This window comes from Phascolarctos cinereus, unplaced genomic scaffold (assembly GCF_003287225.1).
Source record: "Phascolarctos cinereus isolate Bilbo 61053 unplaced genomic scaffold, phaCin_HiC Scaffold_1;HRSCAF=81, whole genome shotgun sequence".
Lineage (NCBI taxonomy): Eukaryota > Metazoa > Chordata > Mammalia > Diprotodontia > Phascolarctidae > Phascolarctos > Phascolarctos cinereus.
Window position 1 is genome coordinate 261,333,203 of NW_027555514.1, and position 24,437 is coordinate 261,357,639.

At 38.8% G+C, this 24,437-nt stretch overlaps 2 long non-coding RNA genes across 8 annotated transcripts in view; one reads left to right on the plus strand and one right to left on the minus strand.

Moving 5' to 3' along the window:
* LOC110221779 (uncharacterized) overlaps positions 1 to 7,197 on the minus strand; it is a 45,813-nt gene extending 38,616 nt beyond the window's left edge. For both annotated transcript variants that reach the window (XR_013482889.1, XR_002328241.2), the window contains exon 1: positions 6,848 to 7,197. This is a non-coding gene — a long non-coding RNA (uncharacterized LOC110221779). The remainder of the gene's footprint in view (positions 1 to 6,847) is intronic.
* The window catches only part of LOC110221777 (uncharacterized), a 214,606-nt gene that overhangs the window by 103,807 nt on the left and 86,362 nt on the right, over positions 1 to 24,437 (plus strand). For 5 of the 6 annotated variants that reach the window (XR_013482873.1, XR_013482874.1, XR_013482875.1 and 2 more), the window contains one exon: positions 21,603 to 21,666. The exons of the other annotated variant lie outside the window; for it this stretch is intronic. This is a non-coding gene — a long non-coding RNA (uncharacterized LOC110221777). The remainder of the gene's footprint in view (positions 1 to 21,602; positions 21,667 to 24,437) is intronic. 6 annotated transcript variants of the gene reach the window in all.

The following is a 24,437-nucleotide window of genomic DNA, read 5'->3' on the forward strand; positions in this document are numbered from 1 at the left end:
CTACACTACTTCTCTTCAAAACCTCATCAGCTCCCATACCGTTAACTATCATCTCTAGATGATGTCTACACCTCTCCATGCAGCCCCACTTACTTCCCTGACTTTCATTCTTGAATCTCCAATTACCTATTAGATATCTCAAAATGGATGTTTTGGAGACATCTTTAACTTAACAGATCTAAGGCTAAATTCATTATCTTGCCCCCTAAACCTCTTCCTTATTTGTGGCAAAGATGCTACAATTCTTCTAGAGTACTGTATTTGTGGGCTGTGTCAGGGACAATGCATTCCCCTTCATTAGCAGCCTTTAAATGTTATCCGGTTGGCCATTTGTTGAGAATGCTGTGGACTTGATGCTTTCAGAGGTGGACCTGACTACATAGCACCTAGTTTTCTTCCAATTCTGTAAGCTTTTCTTATTATTCTCTGATTTCTAAAGACATTCTCATCTCCAAAATCCTACAATCTTCTGGTTTATGGGCATATGCTGCTGTTTGTCCTTTGATCAAGAAGAGGACCATAACATCAGGGAGGTGATGCCATGGCATGCAAGTGAATTGGGTTTAAATGAAGGAGGGCTATGCAAAATCACCGAGCCTCACTTTCTCCTGCTGAGTTGTCTGGATCCAGTGGCCAGACATGGATCAGGACAACTGGAGATGGCCCAGAATGCAGTGGGGACCTTGGCCTTTTCAAGCTACAGTCTTTAACAGGTCTCAGTTTGACTGAGGCACTGTCCAATCAGTGATTAAGGCTTTAAAAAATGAGGCAAAGAATGGCCTCTTTAAAAAAAAAAATTAGATCTTGGAGGGGAAGACCCACAGGGTTTCTGGCCAAAACAGAAACAATTGCTATTTACATTCATTCTGAGACTATCAGGGCCCAAATAGTGACTGAGTAAGCCTGTTCTGGGACCAGAGTGATTTAGTGCTAAGGCTGGTCTTTAAAATAAAAAAAAAAAGAAACAAAAAGCAAGAAAAAAAAGTTTCAGAAATTAAAATTTACATTCCCTTTGGGTGTACCCTAATACCTCATGTAGAGGTGTGACACTCTATGTGGAGACAGAAAGAAGGAAGGAAGGAAGGAGGAAAGAAAGGAGGAAAGAAAGAAGGAAGAAAGAAAGAAAGAAAGAAAGAAAGAAGAAAGAAAGAAAGAAAGAAAGAAAAAGAAAGAAAGAAAGAGGAAGAAAGAAAGAAAGAAAGGAGGAAAGAAAGAAAGGAGAAAGAAAGAAAGAGAAAGAAAGAAAGAGAAAGAAAAGAAAGAGAAGGAGAAAGAAAGAAAGGAGGAAAGAAAGAAAGAAGAGAGAGAGAAGAAAGAAAGAAGAAAGAAAGAAGAAGAAAGAAGAAAGAAAGAAAGAAGAGGAAGGAAGGAAGGAAGGAAGGAGAAAGAAAGGAGGAAAGGAAGAAAGAAAGAAGAAAGAAAGAAAGAAAGAAAGAAAGAAAGAAAGAAAGAAAGAAAGAAGAAGAAAGAAAGAAAAAAGAAAGAAGAAGAAAGGAAGAAAAGAAAGAAAGAAAGAAAAGAAGAAAGAAAGAAAGAGGAAGAAAAAGAAAGGAGAAGAAAGAGAGAGAGAAAGAAAGAAAGAAAGAAGGAAAGAAAGAAAGGAGGAAAGAAAGAAAGAAAGAAAGAAGAGAAAGAAAGAAAGAAAGAAAGAAAGAAAGAAAGAAAGAAAGAAAGAAAGAAAGAAAGAAGACAGACAGACAGACATTCCTGGATCACTGACTTATCATGGCAGAGGGGCTTACATGGCTCAGTGAAATTACGAGCTATGTTGTACATAGATGGATAGGTCATAGTGGGATTTCTGACAAAAGGTGATCCACTAGAGAAGAAAATGGCAAACTCTGTCAGTGTCTCTGCCAAGAAAACCCCATGGACAGTGAGCGTGGATAGATTTCAAGAGATAGTAGTGGGCAGCCTGGCATGCTGTGGTCCATGGGGTCATGAAGAGTGGAACATGACTGAACAATTGAACAACAGCAATTGTTCCAGAGTTCATTGGCAAACCTGTTTCAGAAATTAACACAAATTCCCCCATAGAAATGGCATCAGAATTGGCGGTGAGTTTGGCGGACAACACTCCATTAAACCTAGAATGTACTGTTCCCATTCCATCTAACCACCAATACATGATGCCGCTTCAACGGAGGAAATGCCCTTTGAATCTGACTCAGGATTCCAGAAATACATCTCCCCTGATTCTGGCACCATGAGAAAGAAGTTTCTCTGAATTCTGATGCACATGGCAACTTAACATAACAGGGTCAGACTCAGTTTCCTCATTTGCAAAATGGGAGTAAGTTGATCTGTAGCACCTACCTGCTGTCAGGTTGCTATGAAGATCAAATTGTATGCATGCATGCATGCATGCATGTATGTATGTATGTATGTATGTATGTGTGTATGTATGTATGTATGTATGCATGTATGCGTGCATGCACGCATACATGTATATATGTGTGACTATGTATATGTATGTGTATGTGTGTGCACGTGCATATGCGTGCATATATTGCCTATACGCACACATGTGCATGTTATATATGTATTATATATACATGCATATACATTTTATGTGTGTATTTATGTGTGAGCATGTATATCTACATATATACACATATATATGTATATATATGTATATATGAGAGATATGCTTTCAAAATTTGAAACGGTTATATAAGCAACAGTGGAGTAATGATAATACATGTAAGAGAAAGTAACTATATCAATTAGGAGAAAGTAACTATTATTTATTCCATAATAGGGGTGAATGAAGGGGTAAAAAATCATTTACTAAGTGCTTACTTTGGACCAGGCCCTATACTAAGCACTGAGGAAATAAATATAAAAATAAGATAGTCCTTGCCCTTAGGGAGTTTACATTCTAATCGTGGAAATAAAACATTTAAAATGGGGCAAGTGCAGGACAGCTGGCAAGGCCCTTGGAAGTACAAAGAAACACAGCGTCAGGGCAGATGGCAAGACTCCAGCCTGCGATGGGGGTGTCTTTGTACCCCCATGGGGGTGACCGTTTTTGTTCTTTCATCTTCCCCTTTTGAATGAAAATGGATAAGTGATGAAGAAGACAGGGACATACAGAAGGTGAAAAATAAGTAGAGCCAGAGTGTGGTTTGAAAATTGTGCTCCCCAAGCAATAGAAAATGATTCACAGTTTCATATACATTCCTCTTTTTGTATTCTGGTGTGCACATGGAAATGGTTTGGGAGCATTTAAGTCAGAATTTTTTAAAAAAGAAAATTAGGCTCTTATCACATTGCTTTAAGGTAAGGTTTGTGTCTTCAATGCAATATGGAATCACCACAAAAATAAATATCTCTATGCATTGGAAAATAAGATTTTCTGGTGTTAAAAATATGTCCTTTAAAAAAATTGGACCTGTGATTTAATCAGCATAAGAAACTCCTGGTCTTCTACCAATATAGGGTGGCACCTTCTCTGCAACTTAGAGCCTTGGTGGGCTGCCTAGGGTCCTGAGAGGTTGAGTGTTTTACCAGGGGTCACAGAGCTGGTAAATGGTAGGGAGTAAATTTGAACTCAGGTCTTCCTGACTGTGAAGGGAGACTCTCTAGTCCCCATGCCATGGTACCTTTCATATGCATTAATAAAAATGATATGAATACATGTCTCTCATTGCATCCATTATCCTCTATACCCCTAGCACAACCTTGTGTTGTACCCTAGGTGCCCACTTATCTTACCTAATTCTCCCAGCTCTGGGGAAAAGATGAAGGCAACTCCACCTATCACGTGCATGAGTCATTCATAAGTGGGATGTTTCTGTGATCTGTAAAATGGAGATAGTAATACCTGCCGTACCCACCTCACTGGGTTCTCTTAGGGGCCACATGAGATCATGTAGATAAAATATTTGTCAAACTCTAAAAAGGACAGGGAGGTTTGTATTAGGAGGCAAGGAAAACCAGGGTTCAAATGTGGTGGCAGTTACTAGCTGTGTGATTCTGGGTGAATCATTTAACCTCATTGAGATTCAATTTTCTCATATATAAAGTGATAATAATAGTAGCACCTACTCAGAAGGTTAGAGGGGGAACCAAATGAGATCACAGAAGTAAAGCATTTCACCAATCTTAAAAAGCACAATTATTATCTTAGGGATTATATAGAAAATATAACATAGTATATATTATATAGGGCAGCTAGGTGGCATAGTGTATAGAGTACTGGTCCTGAAGTCAGGAAGACTCATCTTCTTGAGTTCAAATCTGGACTCAGACACCAACTGTGTGACCCTGGGCAACTCACTTAACCCTGTTTGCCTCAGTTTCCTCATCTGTAAAATGAGTTGGAGAAGGAAATAGCAAACCACTCCAGGATCTTTGCTAAGAAAACCCCAAATGGAGTCACAAAGAGTCAGACACAAATGAAACAACCGAACAACAACGTTATACTATTACTATAAATATGGTATCTATACAACATACTATAAGTATACTATTTACATACATTATTTATATATACCCTATAATAATATATACCATATTATATAATACTGTATGTTACACAGTATATTATAAATTATGTAATATATGCTACAAACTGTTATTGTATATATTTACATATGCAGTATATTATATACTATGTAATATATACTATATTACAATATATAGTATATATGTATAATATATTATGTAGTATCACATACTATAACAATATAATATACACATGTTTCCTATAACATGAATATTATATTGTAATATAATATGCATATTATAAAATGCCCTATATGGTAGTAAATTATATAATAACTACATATTACAATGAACATGCAATATTATAATGAATCATAACATATTATTCTACATATACACATATATGTGGTACTTGATTCTACAGCTATACAATGCTTGTTTATCTTATGAACACAGACTTTTCAAAACATCATTTGCCTGTTCTAGAAAAAAATAAAAAGATAAACAAGAAGTTGTTATCTCTCTCTGGTGCCTTGTCACAGAGCTGTTTATCAGCAAGTTAATGAAACCTCACAAAGGAAATCAACACAGATACTGTATCAAAACATATTGAGGGTTTCAGCAAACCGTAGAAACTAGCTGTGCATTCGTCAACATTTGGTGAAATTTCCCCCTTTTTTTGTTTAGATGTGGAGATGAACATATTTTCTCCCAAATTCATACATCCATCTCTTTGCAAGGGGAACCTTCTCTTAGTTATAGTGAACGAGTTTCATAGATGCTTTTTCTTACATGAAGAAATTTTGATCTTGTAAGATCTTGTAGCAACATCAAAACATTTAACAGCCCACAAATTTTTCCCATAGAAATAGTGTTCTAATTGGTGGTTGGGTTGCCAGGCAACACTCCATTAAACCCAGAATGTAGATGAAGTAGAATAGCAATGGTGTTCTTCCCATTTCACTTAATTACTATTTATAATATTCCTTCAATGAGAAAAGTTTCTTTTGGCTGTTCCATCCTTCCCCTAACTCTGGTGTTCTGAATCTGAGTCCATCATGTGTACAGATTTCAAGGCATCTATGAACTTAGATGGGAAAGATATCTTTTCCTCCAATATAACAGGCTTCCTTTGTAGTTCTCTATATTTAATTTTATGTTGAAAAATCTTATTCTGAGAAGGGATTCATAGGTTTCACCTACCTGTCAAAGGGGCCCATGACACAGAAAAGTTAAAAACTTCTGCCCGAGATAATATTTACCAATTGCAAATTAACCCTGACCAAGAGGATAGATAGAAGGCCAGCTTTGAAGTTATGATAAACTTCATTCACAACTGCTCTTTGACACATACTCACTGTGCGAGCCTGGGCAAGTCACTTAACCTCTTAGTACTCACAGGTAACGTTCTAAGATTATATATTTCAGAAAAAGTGCCAATCATGAAATTTCAGGCCTGGCTAATAAACAAATGATCAATTAATCAATCAATAAACATTAAGTATCCAATGAATAAACAAATAGGCCAGTGAATAAATGAGTTAGTGAATAAATAAGTAAACAAATAAATGAAATGAACGAATGAATGAACAAAAGCCATAAATCTATCCTTTATGCTTAGCTCAGCAGAAATTGTCTAAAACTTTATCCCAAAGCTATGACTACATTCCAAAATGAGGGTGACAGATTTCCCATCAGACTAAACAGGAGGTATATTCTACTCATCACATTCTCACCCTAAATATTGTCCACCTGTTGTTCAGTCATGTTTGACTCTTCGTGGCCCCATTTGGGATTTTCCTGGCAAAGATACTGGAGTGGTTTGCCATTTCCTTCTCCAGCCCATTTGACAGATGAGGAAACTGAGGCCAACACAGTTAAGTGACATACTTAAGATGATCCTTTTGTGGTTGTTCTTCAGTCATTTAAGTCATGTCCAACTCTTCATGACACCCTTTGGATCTTTCTTGGCAAAGATACTGGAGTGATTTGCTATTTCCTTCTCCAGCACATTTGACAAATGAAGAAATGGAGGCAAACAGGGTTAAGTGACTTGCCCAAGGTCACAAAGCTAGTAAATGTCTAAGGCCCTATTTGAATTCACAAAGAAGAGTCTTCCTGGCCCAGGCCCAGCACTCTATCTACTGCACCACCTAGCTCCCCTCTCTCTCAAAATATCCTCTACATATTCTACACATCCAAGCCATTATAAGATTCTGACATTACTATTTTCACATCTCTCCCCTCCATTCACACAGCCACAATTCCCATTCAGGCCTTCATCACCTCTCATTTGGTGCATTTGAGTGGTCTTCTTATTTGGTTCCTTGTCTCAAGGATTTCCCCACTCCCATCCGTCAGCTGCCAAGGTGATATTTTCCAAAAGCATAAGACTTACTGTGTAAATCTCCTGCTCAACGAATTCTTGTGGCTTCTATTATCTTCAGAATTAAGTATCAAGTCCTCTGTTTCAAACCTGGCCCCTTCCTACCTTTATGTTATTCTAACTCTCTATTTGCCTCCACACAGTCTGGCTACACTAGCTTATTGACAGTTTTTTGAAAATCTAGAATGGACCAAAAGAACATTTGTGAAGAAAGTAGGCACCCAAAGCAAAGACTAGAAGATAGCCAAGACCACATCAATCAAATTGAAGAGTCTCATTAACCATTGTGTTTTGAAAGGGAGTAGTTCCAAACAAAATGAAGTCGATCTATCCTTTCCTTCACTGCTAATGCATCTGTCATCCCACCCCACTTGTGAGGTATTGCATTCTCATGAGGAGACAATACATATATGGTTTGTGCAACATGTGTACATACATGTACCTACACATGTTATACATACATGTCAACATATGTACCTACAGCACATGTATGCCTTTGATCTTTTTTCTAACAATCTGTAGTCATCATGCCTCCCCATCTTGTATTTGTTAAGTATATTCATAGGAATGAATGAATAAATAAATAAATAAAGCCTTTACTAAACGCTTACTATATGGAAACCATTGTGCTAATGCTGGGGACAGAAAGAGGAAAAAAAAGACAGTCCCTATTCCTTGGATTTCAAATTCTAATGGAGGAGACAACACACAGAGAAAGTTTCAGCTGCAAGAAAAATGGACAGGTCTCGTAGTCCTTAGGGTGTAACGGCAAAGCAGATGGTCAGGCCTCTCTCTCATGTCATTTCCACTAATAAAATTATATCAGTTTCTGATGTTGAACCATCTGACAGTGCCAAGGACTTGGATGATTAGAACTTTCTTTCCTTGGTCTTCAGTAATTATGGTTGTAACACCACAGGAGCAGTCACCAGGTTGCATCTCCACCGTGTTTGTTTCCCAAGATGACGGCTAAGGGCTCTGGGCTGGAAGCATTGGTATTCTCAAGATTCTTGGGTTTAGAGTCCTCGACTGTCTCCCTTAGGATCTGAAGGTAGATGGTGGTCAAGGTGGTAATGATGGTGGTACTAGTTTCAACTAGCCTGGCACATCCTATTTCTCCCTCATGGTACTTTGATTACACACACACACACACACACACACACACACACACACACACACAAATACATACACACACATATATACACATATGTACATTTATACATACATAGAGATAATATCTAAATATAATGAAAATAAATAACCAGCACTTATACAGAACTTTAAGGTTTGCAGAGCACTTTATGAAATATTAACCTCACAAGAACTCTAGAAGGTAGGTGATATTATTATTATTATTCCCATTTTATAGGTGAAGAAACTGGGGCAGGAAGAGATTAAGTGATTTGCCCAGAGTCACCCAGCTAGTAGGTATCTGAGGCCAAATTTCAACCCAGGACTTCCTGAGTTCTTTAAGTACTACAGTCTATATAGTGCACTACTCAACTGCCTAGATCAGTACAGACCAGTTAAATAGCAGCTCTCTGGGAAAGGAGGGCCATACTGGTTGAGGATATTAGAAAGGACTTCATGAAGGAGGTGTTGCTTAAAGGAAAGGATTCTGTGAGGTGGAGATGAGTTGGGAATGCATTCCAAGGGTAAGGGACAGTTGGTATGTGGATATATTTTATTTTTAAACAGGTGAGAAACATTGTGGCTTTGGATCTTACTAACATTACTAATTCTTTTTAGCAAATCTTTTGTTGATAGAAAAACATATGAAATTTTTGCTCCACCCCTGACGAGTAATGATTTCTAAATTAACGGAGCCCACATCAATGTGTTTTTGTTGTACTTAGGCTCTTTCTGGAAGAAAAAAAAAGCAAAAAACCCATGATTGAAGTCAAATAATATGATTTGTAAAGAAAGCTGAAAATACAAAGGAGTTAGATATTCACTTATATTTAAAAAATGCAGATCAAAGTCCTTCAATGAATATAGAAAGTTTCTGCAGAAGTAGCATATACCCAAGAGTAATCTGAGATAGCAGAGAATAGAAACTTGATTTAGGAAGTGAGAGGCTGACCTTGAATATTTTGAGTATAGAAAAGTCTGTAAGAAAAGCAAGACATTTTTCCCTTTGATATGGTCTTAAGTCATGGAACACCACAGTATCCAAAGAATTGGTTAAAATTCATCCCAAGGTCAATGCAAAGGCATACAGTGGGTGTGAGCAGGCTGAAAAACATTAAAGTAATATAAATGAAGGAAAAGAGGTATAAATGACATCATTAAGAAAAAAGGTATGCTCAAAAAAGAAGCTGGGCTGGGCTGTCAGGTGGTAAGAATGAGACAGCTAACAGACAATCTGCAATCTACATCAATATGTGTCTATAGAAGTCATTGTGGTACAGTAGGGGTAGGGGTTGGGGGGAAGCACAGGCTAGAGTCAAGAAACCTAGATTCAAATCCTACTTCTTTCTCCTACTCCCTGTATGACTTGGGGGCAAGTCATTTAACCTCTCCTGGTCTCATTTTCCTCACCTGTAAAATGAGGAGGTTGGACTAAATGTTTCTGAGTAGCCTTCTAGTTCTGAATCTATGATTCTATAGTGCCATGAGCCTTTAAATAACAGAAGGGAGCAAGGAAGGCTCCCAACATGTTGGGTGGACCTACTCTAGTGAACTCATGGGAGGACATGGTTGAGATTTGCCTAGGGTAAGAAAGCATGAATGAGCTGCCATTACTATAGAAGGAAAGAAAGCCTACTATTATGATATTAGAAAGCCATTTAGATAATTATGAAAATTAAATATCAACACAGAAATATGGAGAGATGAAATAAAAATTAATGCTGCATAAAACATTTCTAGTTCTATTAAGATGTAATGAAAATTCAGGGTCTTCCCACACATACACACACATAAAGATAGAGAGCATGAAATATATTGTAAAGTCATCCGGTATCTTGGGCATTCTTTGGCTTACCTTTCACAAATGGCTTCTATGATTAATAAGGCTAAATTTCTTTAGAAATTGAGATGATAACAAAAATCCTTTTGCTCATAACTTTTATCCCAGGCAAAGAAGAAAGAGACAAAACAGCATGGAATGAGGAAGTAGTACCTGCATCAGTGATGAAAATTCACTCCCGATGATTACTTTCAAGAGTAATTTCTCTTGGGTAATCCATGGGCCTAGTTTTATAACCCTCCAAGGTGATATCTAATGTAAATGAAGCTACTAAAAGTGGATTATCCTGGCAAGAAAATATTCAACCAATAACACAGTAGAAACCGACCCAAAGCTTCCGGGAGAAATTCTGGAGAAAAAAAAATGTTCTGTATTTTGAAATTTATTTTAATGGCATGCAATAAACCTTTTTTCCCATTCCATTTCAATCAGAAAGCACCAAGAAAAGTCCAGAAGGTGAAAAGAAATGAATAAATTCATTTAGATGACATAGGAACCAAACCAAGGAGTTCAGGTTTGAGTTACGATTACGTTGGGTGTCTTGGGATTCTGATGTTATTTCCAGCTATGGTTTGTAGTCAATGAAAGGAGATTAGAGATTCCAAATATCACTAGAATTTGAACCTAAGGTCAGGAAATGTCATCTTTCGAAACTGAAGTCAATAGACAATAACAGAGTGAATGGGCCCAGTGGATAGAACATTGGACCTGAAGTCAGGAATACTCGAGTTCAAATCCAGCCTCTGATGCTTACTAGCTGTGTGACCCTGGCAGAGTATTTAACCTCTATCTGTTTCAGTTTCCTTATCTGGTAAATTAGAATAATAACAGCACCTAACTCCCAATGTTTTTGTGAGGATCAAATGGTGAAATATTTGTAAAGTGCTTTGCAAATCTTAAAGTAATATATAAATGCTAGCTATTATCATTATATATATATATATATCATTATATATATATATATCAATCATTATATATCTATATCTATATCTATATATCTATCATTATATATATATATATATATGATGTTATTTCTCCTGGCAGAATATAAGTTCCTTGAGATCAGAGACTGTTTGATTTTTGTCTTTTTACTCAAAGGTTTGTGGTTGATTATCTAATAGGCAAGGCCGGATCCCTTCATTTAAGTCCTGACCATTAATCAATAACAAAATTGAATTGAATTCATCATCATAGTACACATTTATATAGTACTCTAAGTTTTTAAATCATTGACTATATTAATAACAGATCCCACTGGGCCCAGAGACTAGGGGTCTAAGCTCTGGACTAGGTTCAGTTCTGGATGAGCTTGACCGCTAAAAACAGAGGTCAAGCTCTTCTTGCTCTCTTTATCTCTTTATGCTCCCGGAACCCTCCAGTGGGAAAAACATTTAAATTTTAAGTTTGGCTCAAGTCTAGCATCTCCCCACAAGGGATCAACAGGCTCCCTTCTAGAAAGATGCTCAGTATAAAGATTGATCAGGTATAGGACAGCTATTTATTTCTTCCACACAAAAGAAATGTTTCAAACATGAAAGACTCATTGACAAAGACTCAAGAGAGTAAACCATGGCTCCTGTTGTATTCGAGGTCGATGTTTAAAACATTAAAACAGGAAATACTTTATGGAATTGCTCAAAGAGTCATCTCTCCTTCACCTCAGTTTTTCATTGCCTGAACAACTCTTTCAAGGCTCATATCTTAGGGGATAGCTTGGGCTCACCCTTCCAGAACAGTGTCATTTTAGGAAACTCTTCTTGCTATCATGCGATAGAGAAAGCTAGCAGCTCCCCCATTTGAAATCCATAAAGTTGCCCATCAAGGCTAGAGAAACTCATCTCAGGTTTATCGTTTGGTCACCTGTATGTGGGGAAAAAAAGACACAAAGAAGGAGAGGCAGTTGCAGCCTTGAGATTCAGCCTCAGGCTCACTTAGAAGCTATGTGCCATCTGTGAGCAGTCGGGGTCGGAAAGACAAAGAAGAAAATCCTTCCTGGCCTCCCATAAGAAGTCTAAGAGAGAACCGTCAAGTCCCAAGACACACATTCAGGAGAGAGGAAGAAGAGGAGAGTAAGTTTATTCTGTAGGTGATTCTGACTGCTCAATGAGCCATCTATCCTCTTTCACACAGGAACCCTCTAGGACTATCATGGGACCAAGGGACCATTAACCAGTGGTGTTCGGTTCAACTCTGTACACACTCCATGAGTTGTGCTGTAATCCACACAAACATTGCAACTCAGCATTCCCCCATGAGGCTGGTGCTATAAATATTATTTCCCCCATTTTATAGATGAAGAATCTAAATATCAAAGGATTTAAGTGACTTGATGGTATCAATGACAAGATATGAATATAGTTCTTACTGATTCAAAGTCCAATATTCTATCCATTATGCTACACTGTCTCTGATCATTTCCCTGAAAGGATAAAAAACACCAACATTCTCTATCTTTCTCCTTCTTTTGTCTCTCACTACCTCTTTTTGTCTTTGTGTCTGTATCTCTATTTGTCTCTTTCTCTGTGTGTGATTTTCTTTATCTCTATATCTCTTTTTTTCCTTCCCCTCTGTCTGTGTCTTTCTGCATCCTGTCTTTTCCTCTCTGTCTGTTTTTTCATCTGTCTTTCTGTCTTGTCTGTCCTTCTGTCTCTCTATCTTGTCTTTCTGCCCTTGTCTATCTCTCCCATTCTCCTATCCTTCCTTCCTTCCTTCCTTCCTTCCTTCCTTCCTTCCTTCCTTCCTTCCTTCCTTCCTTCCTTCCTTCTTCTTTCTTTCTTTCTCTGCCTGCCTCCCTTTCTTTTTTTCTCTCCCTCTCTCTCTCTTTCTCCCTCCCTCCCTCTCTCTCTCTCTCTCTCTCTCTCTCTCTCTCTCTCTCTCTCTCTCTCTCTCTCTCTCTCTCTCTCTCTTCCTTTCTTTCTTTCTCAGGTTCTTCCAACCTCCCTCAAAAAATTTGCCTTTGAATCAATGAAACAAAATCTGACCTCATGCACTGTGACCTTTACTGGCACTTATTAAGGTTGTATTCACACCTACAGTTTGCCACATACCAGAAACTGCTACTGGTTGGCTCTCTCTGCCTGTTATCTCCCTTTGCTCCTACACAGTTTGGGTGGTTTGCTAAAAGAAGATATAAAAGATGTTTTATTTCCTTCGTCGTAGATGTGTGCATGACCTAAATCTGGATCCAAGTAGATAAGACAAGGAAAGTCCCAGACTCAACTTAGGTTGTATTGATAGACACCTTGCTACAATAGCCCTCTTAGTGTCAAAATAACAGCAGCAGGGCTCTGCCAGATTCTTGGGATTCAAATAACAAACCCTCAAAGGACTTTGCTGATATTTCACAAGTGTTGGTTGGTGGTATTAATTATGATCACACAGCTAGAGAAAGAAAAGAAAAGAAGCAGAGCTGTTTGCTATTCATTATTTTTGTATAGTAACATTCAATTCAATTCAACTCAACTCAATATGGGGAAAGCAATGACTCTATAATCAGAAAAACTAGATTCAAATTCTTCTTCTGGTGCTACCACCTGTATGACCTTGGGGAAGTCACTTTAACTTCTGTGGTCCCCAGTTTTCTCATGCATAAAATGGAAGGCTGGATTAGATGATCTCAAAGGTCCATTCTAACTCTATATCTATGATACATTGAGTTAGGTGTCCTACACTAGGTGCTAGTGACATAAAGACAGGTATAACCCAGACTTGTCCCTCAAGGAATTTAGTCTAATGGAGGGAAGATCACAAATAACTGTGAGACGAGGAAGAATGAAAGAAGAGCAAAGGAGGAAGAGAGGGCTGAGTAAAGTGCTATAACAAAATCAAAGGAAGGAACAATCCCTTTCATTGGAAGGCATCAGGAGTTGAGGATGAAGACTTCCTGGAGGTGGTATCATGTGAGCTGAACTTTGCGGGAAAAGCAGACTTTAACAGATGGAGATGAGTGGGGGAGAGAGAATCCATTTCAAGCATGAGAAACTATGTGAGCAAAGACAAGGAAGGGGAAAAGAAAAAACATTTATATGGCACCAACCATGTACCAGGTACTATGCTAAAAAGCTTTTAAAAAATATTATCTTCTTTGATTCTCACACCATTCTGCAAAGTAAGTGCTATTATTATCTCCATTTTACAACTGAGGAAACTGAGGCAAGTAGAACTTAAGTGACTTTCCCTAGGCCAAATGGTCAGTGAATGTCTGATATCAGATCTGAACTCAGGTCTTCCTGACTCCACGCCCAATGCTCTGTCCATTGTGCTACCAATTGTCTCATGGAGCAGGCAATGGAAGGATGAGAATCAGAGTTGGATAATAATCCAATTTGGCTGTAACACAAAGTAAGTGAAAGATAGTATTACTGTTAGGAGAAAGATGAAAGATAAGACGTCTAAATGGATGGGAAAATAATGACTTCATCTTGGCTGGGGGAGGAAGAGCACCCCAAGGACACTGGTGTTCATTTGGAAAGAGTTTATAGGCAAGAAAAGGGTTAGTGGACAAAGAGGATATTGAGTAAATGTGCTTGAGATGAGAAAAGAGAGGAGAAATAGACAAAAGAAGAGGAAAATGGCACCCGGAGAATCTTGAACTTGAACCAGATGATCATGACAGGCAACTGTAACACTTTAAAAGTAGAGAAGTCAACTTTGACAGAATATCAAGGAGAAAGAAGAAGTGCAATGTTGGAGAGAAGAATCCAGGCAACAGGATGGTTGTAATAATTGGTGGAGAGATGACATGCTTGTGGCCCATTATACAGGTGGCAAGGCTGAGATACAAAGAAATTAATAATAACAATTCACATTTATATAGTGCTTTAAGGTTTGCAAAATACTTTCTTCATAATTCTCTTTTGAGTTTGGAAGCATTAATATATAGTGTATTTTAGACCAGACCTGTGATTTTACTAGGATAAGGAACTCCCAGTGAGGAAATTCCTCCATTAATAGACAATGGCAATGATGATGCAATTTATATTTTTAAAGAGTTGCCTGAGACCTTGAGATGTTAAAAGATTTGTCCATGATCATACAGCTAGTGTGTGTGTCAGAAGTGGCCCTTAACCCACTGACTGAGGCCAACGCTTTATCCACTATGCCATGGTGTCTATAAATACAAATATTATCATCCCCATTTTCCTGATAAGGAAACCAAGACTCAGACAGATGAAGTAAGTGATCAATCATCACACAGCTATTCGGGTAGGAGGCATGATTCCATGCCAGCGTCCCCTGCCTAGATGTCCATCCCCCTACCCAAGACTACATGGGATAAACTAATATCCAGCAATGACATGGGAACAGAGTCGTAGAATTTAAAATTCTGGAGTCCATGTCTTGTCTCTTTCTTGATGGTGACTGTGTGCATGTAGGTATGCCAAGGATCTTGAGTTTCTCATAGGAAATATAAAAAAATATATAAAATTAATTATAAATGAAATTCCAAAAGGATGGTCTCTATCATTCAAATAAAGAAGATACACAAAAGGAAGATACTCCTTGTCTTTTCCCTTTTTTTCAACTGCTTTTGGCAGAGAAATTATAAAGAAGGAGGAGGAGAAAGAGGGGAAGAAGAGGGGGACTGGGAGGAGGAGGGAAGGTGGGAAGGGAGAGGAGGAGGAGGAGGAGGAGAAGAAAAGAAAGAGAAGAAGAAGAAGAAGAAGAAGAAGAAGAAGAAGAGAAGAAGAAGAAGAAGAAGAAGAAGAAGAAGAAGAAGAAGAAGAAGAGGAGGAGGAGGAGGAGGAGAAGGAGGAGGAGGAGGAGGAGAGGAGGAAGAGGAGGAGGAGGAGGAGAAGAAGAAAGATCTAGGCAAGAGTTCTGCATTTGCAGATTATTACAGGGATTATTAAAAGGGCGAATGTTTCCTTGGTTTAGTAGGGTATTTCCTACATGCTCATGGTGGAAAGCATTTAGCCATCTTGGTTTTCTTGAAACATCTGGTTATGCCTAGGAATTTCCCTAGAGCTAAATAGAAAGTATCATTTTTAATGAATTTTTTTTAAAAAAAAGAGACATCCCAACTTCCCTAAAAAGATGCTTTTCTGGGCTTCTTGGGGAAAAATGCATAAATTTGTCATTCTCAGTTCCCCCCAGATTCCCTTCAATTCTCTAACCAAAATCACCTCCTCCATCATTTCTCCCAACAGATGATGTTATGACTATTCTCAAGATGATGGTGTACAAAAAAAAAAAAAATGGCAATCATATTCACAGCAGGAGTCCCCATGGATTCCAACCTTAGTCCTCTACTCTACTCAGTGCCGCCAGCATCCAAAAATGAATGAACAAACAAATATCAATTTGTATGGATTCAATGATAATTTTATGAAACTGGGTTTGTTTGTTTCAGTTTTTGTGGGGGGTTTTTTTGTTTGTTTTGTGTTTTTGCCTCTGAAACTAGCATAGTACCTTGAAGCAGCTAGGATACAGTACTGGTGTCAGATTCAAATAGAAATAGATCTCTCTGAGCTGGATAGTGACTTAGAAAATCATAACTAACATTATTTATGTTTCATTGTATTTTTATTTACTTTATTAAACATTTCCCAATTACATTATAATCTCCAAAATTTTGACCCTGGTCAGAGTTTGGTATATCCAATGTAGAGGACAGAGAGGAGTCAGGAAGCTCTGAGTTCAAACGTTATCACAGATACTTGCTAACTGTGTGACTCTGGCCAAGTCACTAAACTTGTTAGCCTCTGTTTCCTCAAATTATAAAATTAGAATAATAATAGCACCTACCTCACAGGATTGTTGTAAGGATCAAATGAGGTAACAGATAAAGTACTTTGCAAATCTTAAAGTGCTATAGAAATGCTAACTATTGTTACTTTTACACATATTAAGGAGGGGAGAAAAATAAGCATTTATAAATGCCTATGACATGCTGTGCTAAGCACTTCATTCATATTAACTCATTCTATATGCTCAATAACACTGGCAATGTAGATACTGTTATTATCCTAATTTTATAGTTGAGGAAACTGAGGCAAACAGAGATTAAGTGACATGCCCAAACTCACATAGCTAGTAAGTGTCGGAGGCAGGATTTGAACTCAGGTCTTCCTGACTCCAAATCTAGTGCTCTATCCACTGAGTTACCTAGCTGCTTCTAACCTGGCCCAAAGAAGGTGTCCCTCAATTCTTTCAACAGTTCCTGTTCGAAGCTCTACCTTTCCAGCACCTCCCAGTTTCTTCAATTGACATCCTGCAAGAAGATGAGTTTTGAGCTAAGTCTAGAAGGAAGCCAGAGAAACTGAGGCCAAAGTGAGAAGGCAGGACGTTCCAAGCACAGGTGGTGACTGACATTGCAAAAGTCTGGAAGTGGGAGATTTGTATCACCTTAATCATAGAAGGTACAGCCAAGCCAAACAAGATGGAATCTACCAGTGCAAGGGGACTTTCCCATGATAGTTCCTGGTTTAGGCACGTAGCATGTTCTAGCATGGAAACTTATCCCTCTTGGAACTGGGAGATCAGCTCCTTAAAGGCAGAGACTGTCATTTTTTTACTTTGTATCCCCAGTGGAATAGAATATCTATCAGTGTTTCCCACAACATGAGGTAGATCTACATGTGCCCTCCCTTCTTCCTTCTGTGATAGGGATTAGCTTTTCCTAAAAGGAGACAAAGCTGTCCCCTTGCCTTCTCTGCAGTTTCTTGGTCACTTAGGGGAATAAAAAGTCCCAGCCACATAGAGTCTGGGCCACTCCAACTTGATGGATTTCTGAAGACCATGTGAATTCCAACATCCTTTATATTATATGTATAATGTCTATATCCGTCTCTTTATATCTATAACTATAATCTATCTATCTATCTATCTATCTATCTATCTATCTATCTATCTATCTATGCCCTAATAACGAGAATGAGGAAGGTTAAGTCCAGGGAAGCTAAGTGAACATTGAATCCTTGTTGCATATCCTGCCTGGGTTAGGGCAAAGTCAATCTCCTTTTGTTAACTTTTCAATAACTCATGAGTGTTTTGTTTCATCCCAACACTTATCCTGAATTAAGAGAGTGTTGGAGCTGACTTCCACACCCAGTGTCTAGCACTAAGAAGGCGTTTAATAAAAGCTTATGAATTTATGATCTCCTCATTGAAGAGATGTCATAGGTCAAAGGTGTCCTTGAAGAGATGTCAAAGGTGATTGAATGATCGATGTCAATTCATATCAAAGGTGATAGATTCAGATATGGAAGGGACTTTTGAAGGTCATCCACTCCAAGCTCCTCATTTTAAAGATGGGGGTGCTAGGTTAAGTGATTGCTCAAAATCACACTAATAATATGTGCCAGAGGCTAGATTTGAACCTAAATCCTCTGGTTCCAAAGCCAGCACTCTGGATTTCCTTGTACTCCCAGAAGAACTTGTCAAAATTGTCCATTGGACATTGCTGTTGATAATGATAATAATAATAACTATCCTGCATATTGTACTTCAAGATTTGGCAAAACATTATTTCACTTGGTCTTCACAGCAACTCCACAAGGTAGGTGCTATTATCATGCCCATTTTATAGAAGCACTCACTTTAGTCCACGTCAGTTACCAGATCCCTGTGCATCCAAGTGGGGAAATATTATGAAATGAGGATGAGATGAAATGACTTGCCTAGGGTCATGCAAACTACCTTTAGTAGGGTAAGGAGAGGGGCGATGGGCAGCCTAGACCTCCAGGGTAGGCATCACAAAGGTCAGTTTGACCTTGTTTATGGGAAATCTCTAGGATGGATCTCTGAACATCTCTGTCCTGCTCAGTAAGAGATGCCATCTGGAGCCAGGACTGCTGACTTCCCCCACTGCCTAAACTGGAGTTTGCTTCCCTCAGAAGAAAGCAAGGACACCCTGCAAAATAACCGGTCTCTCAGAGCTTTGGGCCACCTCTCGCCCCAACTGGGAGGTCTGTGGAGATCCCATCTGCTTTTGGGTGTACAGTACAGGAAGTGGCTTCGCCATCCTGAGATGCTGGCCATCTGGGCAACAGATGATAGTTATGGTGGGGTGAAAAAGCCATCGTGAGACAGTGAGCAGAAAAATACTAGGACAGATAATTCCCTCGAAGGGAGTGAGATGGGCTCCAGATTGGAAGATCTAGTAAGAATAAACCACAAAGGCCAGACTGTCTTTTAACAGCATGTTTTTTGAAAGCTCAAAAATCTAAGGAGTTGAGGCAAGGGAAAAATGGGTATGGGGTATCTATTCAGTCTGGAAAGTCAGGACGGAATTGGGAGGCAAAAAATGGGATTTAATTTATGTACAGTAGTTTATGTTTATACTTTATGGTGACAACGATAATGGCAATGATAATGATGGCAATGATGATGATGATGACAATGATGATGATGATGATTACAGCAGGCCAATGAAGGAGATAATCTGATTGAAAAAGGTCTTTAAATTCCACTCAAACCATGCTGCCAACATGGTGCCATTCATGACTTCCCTAAGAATGTAGGATGAGCTCTAGAAGAGGGAACAGCAAGGTGGCAGGCAGAGGACTTGGGGCTTTTATTGACTTTGTCTACCTCACCCTGCCCTCTCTGGCAGAGCCAACACATACCTACATGGTAAAAAGGATCCTTTGCTAATTTGTTATTTGGGATCTCCATTCTGGAGTCAAGCCAGCCCACACATTGTTTCCCTGAACAAGCCACATACAATCCTGTCTCCATATTCCAGTTCACACCAATCTCTGGGAGCAGCAAGCTTTCCCACTTCTCCGTTTCCCTAAGCCCTACCCTTCCTGTGAAGTGCCCTTGACATTGTGTGGGTTGTGATAATATATTTTCATAGTTCATTTGGCTTACCTAGTTAACTTTCTTTGACTGTTTGAGTCATGGCATCATAAACTTAGGATTCAAAGGGACCTTAAAGCCCATCCATTTCAATATCTTCATTTTACAAATGATGAAACTAAGTCTGGGAAAAAGCAAGTGATTCAGCCAAATCACATGAGCAAAGAATCAGTCTTTGAACCTAGGACATAGAATCATAGGACTACAGATCAAGAAATATAAGGTACCTCAATGATGCAACCCTTTTATAGGATCACAGATTTAGAGCTGGAAGAAACCTCAGGAGTCATTTGGGGCAACCCTCTATTTTACAGATGAGGAAACTGAGGCCCAGAGAAGTCAAATAATCTGCTCATGGTCAAACAGCAAATAAGTGTCTGGGGTGGGACTTGGCCTTCTCTCACTTTGCAGATGAGGAAACTGAGGCACGGAGATTAAGTGACTTGCTCCAGGTCAGAGAAGCAGTAGGAGTAGACCCCCAATCCTGTATGTTTGTCCACCACACCACTTCTCTGATTCTAAATCCAGTCCGATAGGATCTTTTCTTCCTGTGAAATCTTGTAGTGTTATTGCTTCAAAACATCATTGGGCCAGTTCTTCTCTGTTCGTGTTTGTCTTGTAATCATCCTGTGATTGTAGGACCCAAGAGGGCAGGATCTGAGTTGTTTTCCTATGTATTCCAAGCACCTAATGGAGGTAGGCCTACAGAGAGTGGCCTCTTGGAATCCTTAGCTTGCTTTAGGGTTCAGCTAATGTACCACTTCCTCCAAGAAGCCTTTCCTAATGCCCTCAAGTACTGGTACTCTCTCTGTTATCATCAAAATATCTTGTATTTACTTAAATGTGTATATTCTGTATTTCCCAGAAGAAGGTAAGCTCTTTTAGGACAGGTGTGTGTGTGTATGTGTGTGTGTACATATATGTGTGTATATATTCTCAGCCTCTTCAGAGTTTGTTCTAAGGAAAACAAATGAAATTAGGCTGTGTGTCCACATTTTTATTTCTCTCCAGATGGCTTGACATGTATTGTATAGGAGTTATATTCCAGAACTGGGAACCCCTTAAGGGGGCTAGTCCAGAACTGGCTAGATTTGGAATTTGGGGGTACATGGTTATGCCCTTCAAAGAGTAGGTATTTCCAAGGGGTGCCAATCAACTCTGATTGGTCATCACGCTGGGAGGTGGGCCATATTAAAAAGAGGTAATAACTTAGGTCACTTAAGCCTGGTACAATACCTTTTCAATAGGGGCTAAAATCATCCTGCCATCATTCTACCTCCCAACAGAAGAAATACCTGTTCTATCAGACCACCCCTCTACCATACCAGACCACTCCTAGTCTTGGGTTATCTAGGCAGAAGAATCTGTCTCCACCCAAACCTGGGTAGCTTCCAATGCAATCACATTATCAGTAATGTCCTCCTGAAGAACTTTTCAGAAGGGGTCTGGGAGATGAAGCTCTAAGTCTAGAAATCATTTTTCACAATACATGTATATACACACATAACTATACACCTATGTACACATGTCTGCATATACATATATACACACCCACATATGTGTGTGTGTGTGTGTGTGTGTGTGTGTGTGTGTGTGTGTGTGTGTGTGTGTGTGTATTCCATCTAGATGTCACCAGTACCTAGCACTGGGTCTTGCAAAGAGCAGATGTTTGATAAATATTTGTTAAACTGTTGGATTCAATCTATTCTACGTTGGTTAATATTTCAGGGGCTCTGAACTCAGAGGACAGAGATATATTCTGTCACCTTGTGAATGCTTGGAATCAGATGAAATAGCACACACAGCATCTTAGAGTCATTGCCAATCCTATTACTCTGAAAACAGAGACCACTGGTTCTTATCCTCACAGAACTTCAGGATGTGTGGTTGTCTGCTTTGGAAACTCTGACATATCTCCTTGTTTTTTAATATGTCTCTCAAGCCTTCTGAAATGAAGCCATTACTTTTTTTTAAAACTCCTTTGTTTTCCAGGAAGAGATTGGCTCTCCACTGCCCAGGAACCAAGTCCATAAGTGGAAAGTCCAGCATCAAAATGGTAAACACACTTGGGGGAATCACTTCCAGGATTACACAAATGTTTTATCTTGGGGAAACCATGGGTAACATTAATGTAGCTTCCCCTAAAGATAGCTTGGTAGATTTATCTTCCTTGTTGTTCAATCAGCTGAGAACTTCCTTTTGTTGGGAATCTACTTATCTTGAGACCAATCAAGTTGTGACAGATATTTTTAGTCTCTGTGATTCTGGAACCAACTAATCTAAACAAGAAGAAATCTTTCAGAGAAATGCTTCAAGGGACATAGCTTCTGGAGAAAACAAATAGTTATTCTATCTTTGACATTTAAGAGCCTGGTTTCCCCCTAAGTCATTACTGGAAGTTTAGTGTTGGGCTAAAGGCCTCTTTTTGGACAAGGGACTTAATTCCTCCTCTGCCTCCTTCCCTTTTTTGTTTTGTTTTGTTTTGTTTAAACTCAAGTTCTTTCTTACACTCACTATTTGTCTTGAGTATGCTATGCCCATTATATGATCATATCATCTACAGTTTCTTCACATCATCTTTTGAAACTCTTAAACTACTGAAAATGCAGAAATCAGTCATCAATATCCACCTATGCTATGTGGCAGTCAATGGTGTGGTAGTAAATGTTTAACAGTAGGCTCTCTGGGGGGAAAAATGAACACAAGGCACACTTTTAAGTAATTTGTATTATTAATATTTTCTCCATCACTTTCTTAAGTCTAAATAATCAACAAGAGAGAAACCAATATCTGATATGTGAGGTTTGATTTCTTAGGTATAAATGAGTGTTGGTGGTTTCCCAGAAATTAATGCTTACCTTAAGAAATTTAGCAATCAGCTCTCAGGAGCTGGCATAAGCTGGCTCCAGCACTCTCCTGACTGCCCCCCCCATCAGGAATTATCATGATGAATCAGGGACAAAACTCAACATACTTCCAAAGAGAGAATCATCAATGCTTGCTGTCTATGCTTCCTTTACACCCACAGAGATGGAAGTAATCAATTGCATTCCTTCAGGCAAGATGGAGGACCACCAGGCCTTACCATCTTCTCTGCTCCTATGCCCTTTAGGCCCTAAGCACTAATATAATCCAAAGACCTCAAAGTCTTTTTATCTGTCCTTCTGCTGCATCCTTTGGACTTCAGTGGGGGGAGGGGGCAGGGTTCCTTTCACTCCACAGCTGAACTTAATTTTGTCTTATCTCCCCCAAACAGAATATAAGCTCCTTGAGAGCAGGGACTAACTTTGACTACTTATATCCTCAGTGCTTGCACATAGCAAGAGGTCATAGCACCCTGGTTCAGAGGCCATCTCTTTATCCACTATGCCACAGATGATTTCCCTAACAGGATGCAATTTAGTTCTTCTTGGAAACCATCCGTTCCTTCATGGATAACTCTCTCATAATGTTAGTTGGAGTACAAAGCATTATATAGCATCCAGAGCCCTGTCTCTTCCCTCCAGTAGTTTATAAGTTATTTGAAAGCCCTTTGTGTCCTACCCAGTGCTAAGCATGGTGCTAGGCACATAGCAGGCACACAATAAACATTCATCCAATTACTGAAATGAGAAGCAAGATCATCTTGGAATTGGGTGGCCACTCCTACATATTTTATTTCACCTAGCTCTCTTCATTGCAGGGCACAGTCTCTTGACTGCTGTCAATCCACTGCTGGGATTGGTCCAAAGGGTCAGTCATCTGTGCTACTCTCCTTGGTGGGTTTATCTGCTGGCAAACTAGTATAGACTCCAATTCCTGAATTTCTGGTATCTCACTCTTCTGAACTTTTGAAGTTCACAAGTTTGTAGTTATCACTAATATTCCTTCACCTTAGAGGAGGAGAATATGGACATGGTAGAGACGGAAGCACCAGCAAGTCCATGTGTTCAGGGGCTACATGTCAGCCCAGGTAGAGAAAGCCTTAGGCCTTATTCCCCATGTTTATAGCTTGTCTTCCCTCAATTACCACCAGGAAATAGAGTTATAATATAATATAAATTGTAATAAATATAATATAAAATATAATATATAATAAAATGTAAATATAATAGTATAATTTGTTTAGCCATCCCTCAATTGATGGACATACTCTTAGTTTCCAGTTCCTTGCTATATCATAAAATGTTGCTATAAATACTTTTGTACATTTGTGTCCTTTCCCCTTTTCTTTCATCTCTTTGAGGTATATTCCCATTAGTTATACTGTTAAGGTCAAAAAGTACGCCTAGTTAAGTGACTTTTTGATATAGTTCCAAATTGCTTTCCAGATCATCATTTGGACCAATTCCGTGCTCTACCAACAGTAAATCAATGAGCCTGTTTTCCCATAGCACATTCAACAATTGTCATCCCCCCCCTTTCTTTAGCAACTTAATCAGATGTGTATGAAGAAGAATCCTAGACTTGTTTTTCTTTTCATTTTCTTTTTATTAATGATCTGTAGCATATTTTCACATTGTTGTTTATAGCTTGCTTTTCTTTTGAAAACTGCCTGTCTGTATCTTTTGATGATTTGTCTATGGGGGAAATGTCTCTTTTTCTTATATATAGGGTGTCCCAAAGGTCTTAGTGCAGCTTTACCCTGTATTTGTATCAATTCCCCTGATTCCTTTTCTGGTCATATATTTACTGGATACCATCTCTTGTACAATTTCTTATATGCAGGTCAAGCCCTCACCATATTCCTTCTAAATAGCATCACAGTTACATTTGACAGCGCCTACTCATTATTCTTTATTGCAACTAATCCAAAGCCTGGTTCAAAGCTGTGCTTGAGTGAGGATG